Source organism: Marmota flaviventris, chromosome 1 (assembly GCF_047511675.1).
Source record: "Marmota flaviventris isolate mMarFla1 chromosome 1, mMarFla1.hap1, whole genome shotgun sequence".
NCBI classification, from domain to species: domain Eukaryota; kingdom Metazoa; phylum Chordata; class Mammalia; order Rodentia; family Sciuridae; genus Marmota; species Marmota flaviventris.
In genome coordinates, this window is record NC_092498.1 from 122879427 (window position 1) to 122894696 (window position 15270).

The window sequence follows — 15270 nt, forward strand, 5'->3', positions numbered from 1 at the left end:
TCTGTCCTCAGGGCTACAGCTCCTATGATCAGGTGCAATGTCAGATGGTGAGGGGGGCACTTGGGACCTTGTCTCTGAAACAACAGCCTCCTATAGGAGTCTCTACAGAATGACATGGACTCACAGCTGTGTTAGTTCAATTCTCTGATCATGGATCTCTAGTTAGTTCAGTGACAGTATACTCCTGAATAGAGGGAACCCAGACCAGCCACCTTTTATATCTTCACTCTATACAACCTAATGCTGAGGAAATTCAGAAATCAGGTAGTACAAAATGTTATCCTCAAGCAGATTGTTTTCTGGCACTTTTACTAGATATGTAAAACATTGTGGCAAAGAAAAGACTTCCAGTGGCAGTTACCAATCTATTGTGGGAAGAAGACTATTGTACAAGAGAGCAATCACTGCGTGCGAAATGGAGCTAGAAGATATGGCAAATCCACAGAAGCATGGAATTGTTTACCAAAGTGTCATATGTTAACTGATTTCACAAAAATCCTAATGACACACTGTGTTATTACAAAGAAGTGACAATGGTGGGACAGAAATTATCTGAGTAAACAGAGAGCTAGAAGAGGAGATCAAGATTCATGGTCCAACTTTTCCTGAGTGAATCATCATTGTCTCAGGAGGACCCAGCTTAGTCCATGGCCAAGCTCTTAAAAATTCCACAACCCTGCTTAACTAGGCCCAGGACATACCACAATGCAGCACTACTGGGACAATAATCACAGGTTAATTCCTGAAAGGTAACTGAGATCAGGGTCTTGGAGACTAATCTGTATCTTCTGACCAGAGAAGCAGCTAGAGGAAGTTGTAACTCCACTTCTTTTTCTCAAACTCTTCTACACCCAGAGCTTATAAGAAAGTTCTCCAGAACCCCCCAATGAAGAGCTCCAGGAAAGGAGTAAATATTCATAATCTCCAAACACTCGCACAATCAAAATGTCTGAGAGGCTGGTGGGAGCCCAGTTGTGCTTTGGGCATAGAACTCTGAGGAATCTTCATCTTGACTGCAACAACCACATGCTCTGAAGATGATCTTGCCATGAATATGCTGTGTGATGTAACCAGAAGAAGGCAGATCATTTCCCTATGCTGGCCTTCTCTGATTATGACTCTAGGCCTCAATGATTCCTAAATAAATATCTGGTTCCAATTCAGGGAACATGGTCATCTCACCTTCAATCTAGCCAGGCTTCACAGAGGGTAGTCCAGAGTAGATTTGGTACTAGCAGAACTAGGCTCTCCTGGTGATTTGGGGGTCAGAGTTAAGAATGGAAAGAGGACCTAAAGGGAAGGAAAGATAGATGGATTCATCTTTCTGTTCTCATAATAGCTATATAATCTGTCATATGGTGGTGAGTTAATTACCACAGAGCAAACTATAATGAATACCCTGGGATATGAATAGATCCCCTCCTTAAGGTTGACCTTCCATTCACAGCAGCTGTCAACCAAACTGTCAACCAAACAGGTAGGAGAGATTCATTCTCCAGAAAAGATGTGATAGGTACATCCTACAGGAAAGGTCATGCCTTTGGGCATGGAGGGGTTCTCTGTCCTCTTGTTTATTGATTCTGTTGACTGACCACTGTTTTTCAACATGTTTGAAAATGTCAACAAGATAACAAGACCTGTCCAAACAGGACATAACTATTATCTAATCCTCATAGTGTTCTTCTATCTTTAATTGCATGTGTCCTCAAGAGTAAGAAAACAGCATGCATGTTCTAGATCAGTCACCTGCTGAGGACAATCTAATTATAATGATAAAGATGTATTTTGGCACATGTGATTATGTTTCCCTATGAGTGTGTTTCTTCTAGATTCATATCTTCCTTACTCTACAAAATTGCAAGAGTCAGACTTCTCCTTAAACAAATTCCAAACTTGGTTTATTGGGCATGTGGGTATGACAATTGAATGGGCCAAAATACAATGCTCACTCTCACTCCAAGTGGTAGCCTTAGATCCCACAACGGTAGGACAAAATCTTCCTTCCATATGGCTGCCATTAACTTCATACACCATCCACATATTGGGGGTTCATGGTTCACCTGAACTACTGACAGACTTACTGTAAATTTGAGATTATTCCTCGCATTCAATAATTTATAAGAAATCACCCAGAGTGCTCAGGAATCACCATGCTTCCAAAGATGATTGTAAAGGATACACATGGGGTGAGGTCTGGAATGGAAGATGGAGGCCTCAAGACACAGAACTCTCATGCCTGTCCCTGTGAGCTTATAGGATATCACCTCCCAGTATCCTAGTTTGTTTAACAACACTCAAGGTGTTCCAAAGTGAGTTCTAGGGTCAAAGAATCATCTGCTGGTGAATACCTGAATTTTGGCATTCCCTTTCAGTATCCTCATGTACAAACTATTTCCATTTTGCTGTGCAACTCTTCTGGTACGTAACTTCCTATTAGAATGTTTCTCTGATATCCTTTAAGATGTTATGGGTGTTTCAGGATTCATGATGATTATACATACTTCAGATTTAAGTCAGCTTTAATTAATTACCACTAGAAATTTAATAATTGTGTCAGGTGGAAATTCTCTAACATAATCCCATAGCTTTATTGGGAGGACTGACTCCACAGAAGCCAAAGAGAGTTTGAGAACTCAGAGGAAAGAGCAGGATGATCTTATATAATCTACTAGAGTGCTCTTTTTTTTACTGCTATAACAAAACACCTGAGGTTAGGTACTTTATAGAGAATTCTGAAAATTCAAGACATGGCAATTATATCTGCTTCGCTGTGACGGAGTCCCTCCTGGCTGCGTAACAACAAGCTGAGTGATATCAATAGGGGTGCCCATGCAAGAAGGAGAGATCACATGGTGAGAGTAAGCCAGAAGGACTCAGAGGACTGGTTTGCTATTTTTATAACACAATACTGTGTAGGAAAAAACTAACCAAGTAATGAGTAAACTACATTAATCTTTCAAGGTGTTGCCCCCAGTGGCCTAATCATATTCCATTAGATCCAAATCTTAAAGATTTCACAGCCCCTCTACATTGCCACCCATATTCTAAAATAAGCTATCAGGTTATCAGGTGATTCAACTGATTGCAATTTAGAAGTTTAAATCAGGTGATTCAACTGATTGCAATTTAGAAGTTTAAATTAGAGCAATCTATACTGACAAGGAAAAACAAAGAGTTTTGAAGATGGACAAGACAAGTTAATCTGTGCTTCACACTCCATGCAGAAGTCAGAAGTCTTCTATTCTCATGCTGGATGAGAAGTAATCCTGTGTGCCAGGAAACATGTCATAAAGAAGCCAAGAGTGTTGAGGTCATCATGGGAATTAACCACCATTGGACATGTGCAATTTGTTGCCCAGATGTGTCATGATTTCTTTATTCACTTGTCACTTCCCTTCAGAGTTTTGGAGTTTGAGAGCATTTTATGTAGTCAAGGTTATCTTTGTACCCAGACAAGGAGACCAGAGTGTGCAACTCAGCTAACACCCAAAAGAATAACCCCATTGATCTTCATGTCAAACTCTCAAACCTGGGACAAGGCATGCAGTGAAGTGGGTGACAAGATAAACTGCACATTGGAATTAGCTGGGACATTTAACAAAGACTTCTGAGAATTTCAGAGAGAAGTTCAGATTCAGTGGCTATAAGATTTTGTACTCTACATGTGGTCCCCAAGGCAGAAGCAATAGCAATTCTGAAACCTCCCGACTCACATTCTGCATTCTAACAAAGATTCCCAGGTACTACACATTCATTGTGTTTTAGGAATCCCCTATGGCAGATGTGATATAACCATTCATATTTTTTGTGAAAGATCACCAGATGGCTCTGCTTGTTTTCAGGGCTGAGAGCTGTTAATGCCAGAGAAGCACCACAATATTAGGTGCATATGAAGAGTGAATTTCCCCAGTGATCTTCTTCTGTTTCCCCAGTGGAAAGAAGGAAGTATGTGCACAGGCCTTTTTTGGTGACTGCCCCATCCTTGAATTTATCTGTAGAGTAGCCCACATCTTGGGTTCTAGTTCTCTTCTGTATCAAAAACAGGAAGTTGGTACGATTTCATCATGTTCTAGAGTAACCCTGACAATTATCTGATTTATGAAGATGAGAAACAGCTTTCCTACAACCCTGGTACTGAGTCCAAAGTGACTCCCTACCACTTCTACAGTGGGGGATCCAGTAGGATTGACTTTCAAACACTAGATCAACAGACAGACAGCCCTTCGATAATTGCCAGATTCCTCTCCTCACCTCCACCCATCTTTATTGGCATTTCTAAATATTTAAGAAGAAACAAAAGACACAAGAGTAGATTCATCTTCTGTGCTAGAATCTCCCATCCTGAAGCTGCTTCCATTGTAGCTCAGGTCTTATATAAGGAACAGAGCAGGTAATTTTGAAGAGTGAGATTTCCTTCTCCCTCCCTGACTTCACCTGGCCACATTTCCTTCACCTACACAATTTGATTTAATTATAAAAGAGAAAATGTTTTGATTGTTGTTATTTCTCTCATTGACCATACCATTAGTCAATTCCTTAATCCTAACAGTACACTTTTTCTTTCATATGAAAATATGATAGAATTTAATTATTTTCACTTTATATGGGATTAGACATCACATATCAATTTCACAAACTTATCTTAGAAAATCCCACATAATTTCAGAGTTGAATCGTTCCTCTGATATATATGATACACTTAAGACATAGTCTATAATCATCGTAAATTACATTATTCAATACGATTGAATTTGCAATTTTATGAAATGGTGTAAATTCATATATATTAAATACAAATGTCACATGTGCATGCTTCCATTGAAATAATCTTAAAATAATTTTTAATTTACTTATATTTGTTTATCTATGATGCTGAAACATTTTAAGAATTTAAAAATTTAAAATTTAGTGATCTTTAAATTCCTAATAAATTTCAGGCACACTGCAGATTCTCCAGCAGTGAGGTGAGCTGGAGAACAAGGAGCATTTTCTCAAGGTGCTCATTCAATCACACACAAATTGTTCACAGTGAGGTGAATTGTGCTTTCTTCATTTAAATTGCCATGGAGTCATTTTGTTTTAATCTCCTCTGTGCCCTGGAATCTTCACAGCTTAATTTATAGTTACAATAAGTCCAATATAATCTTATTTTTCCTTTTTTGCAATGTATCGCATATTAATCTCTTTCTTCTTTTTGCATACTTTTTTTTTCTAGACCTCATCATGGTCATCTTCAACCATGACTTCCCGTGGCATGACAGAGTCATACAATAAGCAAAAGACTGTGTTAAAGTGTACTAAATAGAAAACAGTTTTGTTTTCAAATTTCAAATTAAGTGGGATGTAATCTTAAAATTCGTCCCACCTGAAAATCTCTGTTATTAAATGGTAGTTCTTTGCATAGATATTTATTCTGAATCTAAAACAAAGCTTAGTTCTCTTTGCCGTCCCCCATCTCCGCTCACTGTGCTCACTGTGTTCAGATCCTGGGCGGATCTTTGCCTGCTGTCCCAGAGGTAGTGCGGTTGGGGTGCTTCACCCCAGCTCATGGCAGTAAAGCGGTTGCCATTGCATCCCTTTAGGCCCCACTGGCAGCCACCAGAGCATGAGCATGGTAGCAGCTGTCCAGGCACCGCCCTGGCCTGCGCTTGGCTCCTGGGAAGTCCAAAAATCCCAGGAGACCGCGTGGCAGGAGGTTGAGATTTCCCTCTGGCTAGAGCTGTTTCTCAACCCCGGGGACCCCGTGGGCCCTCGCGCTTCATGTCAGCCTGCTGCGGCCCTGGCGAGCATGCTAGCCCCTCACAGGTTTGAGAAGCCATGGCCTGGAGAAGGCTTCCCAGAGAACGCAGGCGGTGAGACCCTGAGCTCAATCAGTCCCAGGCGGATACCTGGCGCCATGGGCAACCCTGGCATGCGGCAGTTAGCTGCCCCTCTCCGCAGGGCTCCGCAGAGCGCAGCCTGTGCTTCTTCCCAACCAGCAGCCCCTCCTTCCGCCTCTGCCTGGAAGAGAGAATGTGGGTCTTTGCCTTATCTTGAACACTCCAGGTCCTCTGTTCCCAGGGACACCCGCCCAGACCCTTCTTTCCTCCCTCCACCCTTCCCCCTAATCTTCCCTTGCCTCTCCTCCCTAGCTCCCGACTCCCATTCATTCCGTGCATTTCCTCCTCTTTCCTCCTTCCCACTCAGGCCCTCTTCCCAGAGCCTCTCCCAGGGAAGCACTGGCGTTCCTGGGGTTCTTAGCACATTCCTGGAAGTTTAGGGCCTGGGTGGTAACCCTGAATCCAGGCTGAGAGCACAGCCCCAGCTGCTGGTTGGGAAGAGGAAGATGTCTGTGCTCAGGTGGATGTGAGTCTCCAATTGCTTCCTTGCCTGGTCTTGTCTCTACTTGATCTTTGTGGCTCTGGGCATCGCCAACACATGCCTCTTTAGGGTACAAGCTAGAGGTATGTTGAAATGTGAAAACAATAAGACAAATGATCAGGCTGTACACAAATGAAAATACCCCCTCAATGACACAGATTATCTTTAAGGCAATAATTCAAGTGGCTATCTTGTTCAAACTACATATCTCCCAGAAAATTTGACATATTCACCAGTCCTTCCCTGCCCAGAAAGCCTGCTTTATATGCCGGCATTTCTCAGTGCCAATGTAAGCAAGGTCAGTTTTGATGAAGTTCATCATTTCTTCTCTAATGATTTGGATATTGAGCCAGGAGGTCACTGGAGGCTAAAGGACTGTAAACACAGATGGAAGGTGGCAGTTCTCATTCCCTTCCACAACCACCATGAACAGCTTCTGTTTTTTTTTCTTATATTTGTTTCCAATGCTTCAGAAACAGTGCCTGGAATTTGCCTTTTATGTCATTGAACAGACTGGCACACAATCTTTTAATCATGCTGTGCTCTTCTACATGGGCTTCAAGGAGGCCATGAAAGACAACGTCTGGGACTGTGTGATCTTCCATGATGTGCATCATCTACCTGAAAATGAGGGAAACTATTATGGATGTGGAAAAACGCCTTGTCACTTTGCAGCAGAGATGGATAAACACATGTATGTAAAGAGTTTTTTTGGTGGTGTAAATGGACTGAGAATGGAACAGTTTAGAAAGATCAGTGGTTTTCCTAATGCCTTCTGTGGATGATGAAGAGAAGATGATGACCTTTGGAACAGAGATCATTATGCTGGATATAATGTAACCAGACCAGAGGGAGACCTAGGAAAATACACATCTATTCCTCATCACTATAAATTACTGTGGTATTCTAAAGCGCATACAACGATGGGTTGAACAATTTATTATACTTGCCAAAAGTACTAGTTGATAGGTTGTATGCAAATATATCTGTGAACCTCATGCCAGAGTTAGCTCCAATCAATCACTATTAAAAGAAGTAGCTCTCACGGTAGAGTATTATATTACACAGTGCTGGATCATAAACTTGTAGTGCACTTAGATTGGATGTCTCAGTGCCCAGACCTCTGAGAAGAGGCAACAGTCCTCAATGTTTATAGTGTGGGATTATACATTCTTCCTTCTTACACTTCTCCTCTCTACTTTGAGACACACTGCAGAAACCAGAGCTGTCACTTGAGATTGGAAGTTGAAAGAGCTTCCCACAAAGAGAAAGTTTTTTATAATGAAATCCATAATTTAATTCAAGAGAATGCTTTTATTTCCATTTCAACAGACTTTGTACATATATAAATTAATGTGTTCAAATGGTTGAGAAATAAGATGATACAATTTTGCATGCAATTGCTTTCATTGGACTTTTGTAGACATATTTGCATGGGAAAAAACACTGTAAATTTATGTCACTAAACAAAGATTTATTATAATAAATTCATATGGTAAACTGTTGTACTAGTTTTTAGCTTTAGATCTCCACCCTCTCATATGGAAGAAGTCATAGCTTTTGTTGGGCTTTAAAGGGAAAGAAGGATTCTTCCTTCCAGTATTACCAGTTTTTTTTTTTCTTCTTGCTTGCAATCTTGTCAGATTTTGCTAAATCATAACCATATAGTTTAGGCATATTGCATGAGTATTACCAAGACTATCTTATAAGTTGTGATGTGACATGATATAAAGGACCTCTTTATAATAATTGTCTTCCATGTACCTCTGGTGTGTCAGGGATTTTGTGCCTCAAAAAATGTTTCCAAGGTTATTTATACACTGTATTTTTTTAAAAATTCATAGTGAATAGAGGTTTTATAATTTACAATTAAGAAGAAAAAAACATACATTAAAAATTTTAAAAATGAGCTATGGAAAAATCAGTAGTACTTACAATGAATTATACCTTTGGATAAGAAATAAAATATTCTGTTTTTATGAAAATAAATGTTGGTAGATAAAAACAAATTTTAATTCTCAGACATGTAGAATTTCACTTTTGCAAAGGAATCTTTTAATGTCAGCTAGTTTCATTGAATCTTTTTTTTTTATTTAACAAGAAATTGGCTGTTAATTACTAAACTTTTCTTGTTAAAAGTCTAATTTAATAGAGTTATCTTAAAATGCATTATAAGTTTTTTAAATGTGCTAATATTATCACCTGACACTTCAGAAGACAGGTCCAACTACCTGATACCAAGTATTTATCTTAAAATTGGCAAAAATTTCCAAGGCAAAAACCAAAAATATTTTTACTTTGAAGCTTATCAATTATGCATATTCTTTAAAATATCTTACAATATTTTCCGAAAAAGCTTTTGGGAGGGTACTTGGGTTGAACCCAGGCATTTTTTTTACCACTGAACTAGATCCCTGGACCTTTCCTTTTTATTTTTTGATTTTGAGATAGTATCTCGCTACATTGCTGAGGATCTCCCTAAATTGCTGAGGCTGACCTCAAACTTGGGATCCTCCTGTGTCAGCCTCCAGAGTTCCCCAGATTATAGTCATGTGCTCCTGTGTCAGCCTCCAGAGTTCCCCAGATTATAGTCACAGATTTAAAACAAAAAGTTACACACCTATAAAGTGAATCTTCAATAACAATGAAGAATAATAGAATTCTACACATAAAAAAAGTTTGGATCATATTTTCCTTGAGGGTTGTTCACCTAAGACAGAAATATGGGTATTTTTCTTGGGTTGCAATTTTAATTTTCAAGTTTCATTTTCTGTGACAGTTTTGGTAACACAAATAATCACAAAACAAATCATAAAATAATCAAAATCTTACACTTTGATAAAACTGATAGCTTAGTATGATACCAAATGGATTTTCCCATATTTAATTCTTAGAAATGTTTTCAAGATATTTATCTTTTACTTTTTGTGGTATTCAAAATAGAAAAATTCAAATCTTCTGAAAATTAAGATATTTGTACTTAATTCATTTATCTGGTTATTTTGCTTCCCAAAACTCAACATGGTTTTTAATTTAATGAAATGAAAGCAGAATAGAAATGATAACAAATGTTTGTCCTAAAAAACTGAGTAATACTAAAATATTTTAGTGGTGGGCAAAATTGACATAATTTCTGAGTCTATTTATGGAAATATTTTTCTCATTTTAATGTGACCATTCACATCTTTTCATTTTGAGGTACATCTTACAGGTTCTAGAGAACTCAGTGCTACTACTCTCTGCCTTATTTTGTTCTGACATTAATATCAATTTCAGAGTGGGATGTAAATATTAAGTAGAGATCTAAAATTATTTTTGGCTATAAACAGTGGCCTTTATATGTTTTCCATAGAATGAGAGAGCTTTTCCCAGGTGTTTTCATTGTATGATAATGAACTTATTTCCTAAAGATTAACAAATACATTGCAAATGCAAACATACTTCTATATGGGATGTTTGTTAGACTTCTTAATGAACATATATTGATTGTCTACCCTGTACCAGCTGCCATGATAGGTATTTCTATTTAAAAGTATTATGTCTTTTCTAAACAAATCAAATCAAGCAAATTGAAATCATTCTGAAATTATGAAGACATCATCTCATAACTGATCTGTTATATTTCCTATAGATGTGGACATAGAGATATTAAGAAGTCTCATGGCATTAGAGGTAAAATTATACAATGCCTTTGACTAGAGGAGGAATCATGATTAATGGGCCAGTCAATAGAAAAGAAAAGGGGAAAGTACCCAGTGATAATATTATATCTAATTCACAGTGAGGATAGTGGTTTCATTCTTTTCCAAAACTAGGGCATAACAAGAACTTTTTAAAGTTTAAATTTAAATTTTGGTTGTACTTTTGAAAATATGTTCACTAAGAAAACCTTATCTACAACATGACATAAGTGCAAAAATTGTGTATTAGAAAATTGTACTTCTTTCCCAGCTAAAATATTGATATCCATGTAAAGCCAAAATGGAAAAAAAAATCCAATGCAGTATTCTCCTTTTGGAAGCTTTCTACAAGTGAAAGCAGGTTGTGTGTCATATTATTTGCCCTTTGCTTGTCTCTGTTATATTCCTTTACGTACTTTTCTAATAAATAGTACTTTAGATTTATTGGCTTGGATTTGCAAGTTTGTCAACCAAGAGAATAAAAATGGCCATGGGATTTATCAGAAAGAGAAAGTATACTTAAATTTATTTTATTTATTAATATATGAAAGGCTTCTTCATAAATGCACTGATATATAAATGCTACTAATTTCTTGTATACTCTTTTTTGCTTTTCATGGAAATGTTTGTACATTTTACCATTGTCTTTTATGAAATATAATGTTCTAAATAAAAATAAAATAACATAAACCAACTTAAAAATTTTTCTCTTTAGAAATATCTAGAGATACAGAAATAGTGGGAAATGGGTATTGTTGGTGTTTCAACCAAGAATGGAATCTCTTCTGATTCTCAAAATGAAAGTTATGTCTACTTTTCACCCCAGGCTTTTATGATCAGTGAAAATATTAGGGGGATGTAGAACATTTTTACTACTTTAACTTGTTTTCATAAACACAGAATACTAATATGTGGGTCTAGGATTCAGTTGTTGAAGTAAAAATATATGATTAAATATTATTAAACAACACACTTGGACATGTAAAATACACACTTAGAGAACAGCAGCTGTCTATATGTGGCATTTCTCACAATGTAAATTCTATAATGACCACTATCACCATGATAATATGGGGTGCACATCCATTTCAACTGTCATTTGGTGTGCTAAGTTGAAATTGGAGAAAAGTGGTGAGAAAAAATTGGAGAAAAGTCTTAGTTAGTGATGGGAAACCTAAATTGCTGTGGTGAAGGTATGTTGACATTGATATTTTCAAGGCTGTTGATGCAGAGGGATTAGTTAACTTTTACTGAACATATTTTTCTCTTGATTTTTTTCATCTTCCACTTTCAATCTTTTCTGCTGAGATTTAAGGATTTGATTTATCACTCAATTTATATGTTTCATTATCCTATTCAGCTGGTTCCCTTAAAGATTTCCTTAAATTTAGGAAAATGGACATTTACTAATGCCAATATCATAGGCTCCCTTTGCCTGAATAGATAAAAAGGCAAAAGACACCCATTTTGCTTTTATGAGATTAAAAAAAGGAAGACTATGGATACTATGTGTGGAAACAAATGTACCAGGAAAGGGCAATTACAGGCCAATCTCTTCTGAATGTATATGTGAACCTCTAAAAGTAATGTTAGAGAAATCTAAATGAAGATATTTGTAGAAAGGTAAAAGGCCTGAGATTTAGGGTCCTGTTTCCAAGGGGTTGATGACTAAATGATTCCTGGCAAAAAGGACAGTGCCATGAGGTAAGTGGAGTGGACCTCTGATAATGGAGGAAATGAGGGCCAATGTGGACTTCAGGGAAGGTCCACCAAGGATCCTCAGTTTCACAGGCTGTATTTATGGGTACTCCCTTTTAATGCAGATAAGTCTCTGGCTCCTGTCCCTGCAGGATCTAAGAAAGGATGAGGAAGGTCAGGATAAAGAATATGCCTGCAGAGCTGGTGCACCTGCAGCAGGTGTTCAGAAAGACCTTTGTCCAGCTGCTGAGATGATGGCCCAGAAAATATTAGTTCACAGACATGGGGGCAGGTCAACTTTGATACCAGCTCAGGGTATCTGTTTTCCCCATTAACTCACACTCATCACTCATCCAGGGGTGAACAGGAAAAGGAAACATAACTCTGGGCACAGCCATCCAGTGGCAGTTGGTTTAGAATGTCCTGAGTTCTGAACAGTTTACCAGCCACACACAGCTCTGTTCATTTTGGTGGTCAACTGTTCAACATGAAGGCTCATTTTCAGTTTCCAGTGAAAAGATCCTGAGGGAGGATGTCTACAAGTGTTCACTATACCCTTGACTGTCAGAGAGGCTTCATTTGGATAAAAATCATCCTATTTTTGGTCAGTAATTGAAACAAAGGGGCAGGATGTTGGGTTTTACTCTGAGCCCTTCTCTTGGCTCAGTCAGTCCTTCTGGGACATCAGTCTTACCAAGGAGGCCTTAGGGGAGGAGGATTTGAGAAAGAATAAAAAGAGTTCTGAGTTCATGGTTCTAATGTATCAACTAGAGGACTCAAGTGTTCACAGATCTCTTGTTCCAGGTAAACAGCTACATTACTGTCCCACATCCACCACGCATCACTTTTGTGATTCTGGGCAAATCATATAAAATCTCCAAGTTTCAAATGCCTAAAACTCAAAATTATGGGTAACAGACCTTTTTTCCACCCATCCCTTCAGGCTGCTATTGAGTCACATGAAAAAATTTTCCCTGAGCTTTACACATATCCAAATGTAAAGAATGTAGAATAGACTTTCTTCATCCACTATCATAGAGGATGACATCTCTTTGACATCTCTCTATTCAAACACTGTCAAAGTTCGACTTTATTCTTCCTCACATTTAATTATAGGACACTTTAGCACACATAAGAAGTACCAGTCTTCTTAAGGCTGCCTGTATGTGATCATTGTCACCCTTATACCATTACATGGATCAGATGAACACCTCTGCATCTCCAAACAAGCAATTGAGGCACAGAGGGGTTTATTTAACTCACAGCGGTATATACAGTTTTGCGGTAGGATTTGAACATAAGCCACATGGCCACAGCCTCTGTTCTTGGTCACTGTTCTTTATGCCTTTCTAGGATTTCACCTTAGTAAAGGTGTTGTACAAATAGTCTGTTGGGCTACCCTCTTTGCAATCATCCTTAAAGCCCAAACTGACTCACGTGCTTTGCCACCTCAATGGTGAAAAATGAATTCAAAAGTGTGAATTCTAATAACATTCGAATCCCTCTTCAAACTTTATTGAAACATAGATTGTGTTATTTTTAACTCTGCTCAGAGACTGAAAAAAATACACCAGAACTTTTTCTAATATTTAATTGTAATGTTGTCTCTCCTACTCTGGTAACTAATATTCTGCTCTGAACTTCTATATGAGACTAATTTTTCAGCTTCCACCAAAGAATGAGATTATGCAGCAATTGTCCTTCTGTGCCTGACGTATTTCAGTTAACATAATGTCATCCAGGATCATCCTTGCTACTGAAAATAACAGAATTCTTCTCATAGGAAAAACAATACAAATATTTAAGTTGCTGGGCATGCTATTATTGTATAATGTATACTTGAATTCAAAGCTCAATTGTATCCCCAGATATTTAAAATTATCACAAGTAACTTAAAACTGTTTGAACTGTTAATTGAATTATTTTTGATGACCCTATGTTCTTTTGCTAGTAATTTGTCAACATCTCACTCTATTTTATCAAATTTCCCAGGCTCTTTCCACCTACATAAATTAAGAGGTTAAGACATCCTGAAGACTTCTGCAGGCCTTGGGCCAAAGGAGTTCACCTGTGGCCACAAAATAGTGTTTACCCAAAAGAAAAGTCAGACAAAGGTACTGTGGAAATTCAGCCATGTTTCCATTCTTCAATAATGATTCTAGTTTATTCAGAGTTCCAATAATTCTTTTTGTTTAGTGTGTACAAATTTATGTGCTTTGAGTCATTCAGCAGTGCTACAGCTCCAGAGATGGAGATTTAGTTACCATTTAATTTTGTGTACTTGATCCATTCAACTATTGATGGACATCTGGGTTGATCTCACAAATTATATATTGTGAATTGGCCTGCTACAACATTGAAGTGACTATATCCTGATAGTGTGCTGATTTTAGTTCTTTTGAATAAGCAGAGTGGAATAGCTGGGTCATATTAGTTTTACTCTTAATTTTTTAAGGAATCTCCACATTGCTTTCCAGAGTTGTTGTAATAATTTGCAGGTCCACAAACAATGTGTCAGTGTATCTTAATTCTCACATCCTTGCCAGTATTTCTATGGATATTCAGTTTTTCCAGCACCATTTGTTTAAACCACTTTCTTCTCTCTGACATATATTTTTGGTGCCCTTGACAGGTGTCAGGTGGCTATAAGTATGCATGTTGTCTCTGTGGTATATATTCTGTTACATTGACTTCATATGTATTTTGAGGCCAATATCATGGTGTTTTCTACTCATCTCTGTAGTCTTAATTTGAAATCGGGTATTGTTATTTGTCTTACATTTCTTTTCTTACTCAGAATTCAATTGCCATAAAGCATTTCTGAGATTCTTATTATTCCAAATGAATTTCAGGACTGGTTTTTCAATATTGTGAGGGATGTTACTGGTATTTTGAAGGGGATGGCATTGAATCTGGATATTTCTTTTGGTAGTATTGCCATTTGATGCTATTAATCCAAGAATATGGAAGGTCTCTGCATCTTCTGAGTTCTTCTTTGATTTTTTTTCAGTATTCTATGGTTTTCATTGTCAAGTTCTTTCACCACCTTGGTTAGATTAATCCCCAGGTGTTTTGTCATATTATTGTGAAAGTGATGATTTTCTTGAATTCTTATTCAGCTGAATCACTATTGGAGAACAATAGTACAATTAATTTATGAATGTTGATCTTTCATCCTGCTATATTGCTAAATTTATCAGGTCTAGAATTCTTCTGATGCAATTATTTGTATCTTCTAAATTATAGGATTATGTCAGGAGGTAACAGGGATAAGTTGGCTTTTTCCTTTTTTCTATTTGTATTCCTTTAATTTCCTGCTCTTACCTGATTGCTCTGACTTGACTTTTGAAAACTATATTGATTAGAAGTGGTAAAAGTGGACATTCTTATCTTGCTCCTGATTGCTGGAGAAAATCTTTCATTTTTATCTCTGTTCAATGTGATGTTGGCTCTGTATTTCTCACATATAGCTTTTATATGTTAAGTTTGAGTTCCTTCTATCCATATCTTCTCCAGTATTTTTGAACTTGTT

The 15270-nt window shown here is 37.5% G+C and overlaps 1 protein-coding gene, 1 pseudogene and 1 gene segment (V, D, J or C); all 3 read left to right on the top strand.

Moving 5' to 3' along the window:
- The window catches only part of LOC114084216 (immunoglobulin lambda-1 light chain-like), an 878674-nt gene that overhangs the window by 432510 nt on the left and 430894 nt on the right, over positions 1-15270 (top strand). The window lies entirely within an intron of this gene.
- LOC114084215 (immunoglobulin lambda variable 2-18-like) overlaps positions 1-15270 on the top strand; it is a 473618-nt gene that overhangs the window by 22709 nt on the left and 435639 nt on the right.
- Positions 6825-7390, top strand: LOC114107631 (beta-1,4-galactosyltransferase 6 pseudogene; annotated as a pseudogene).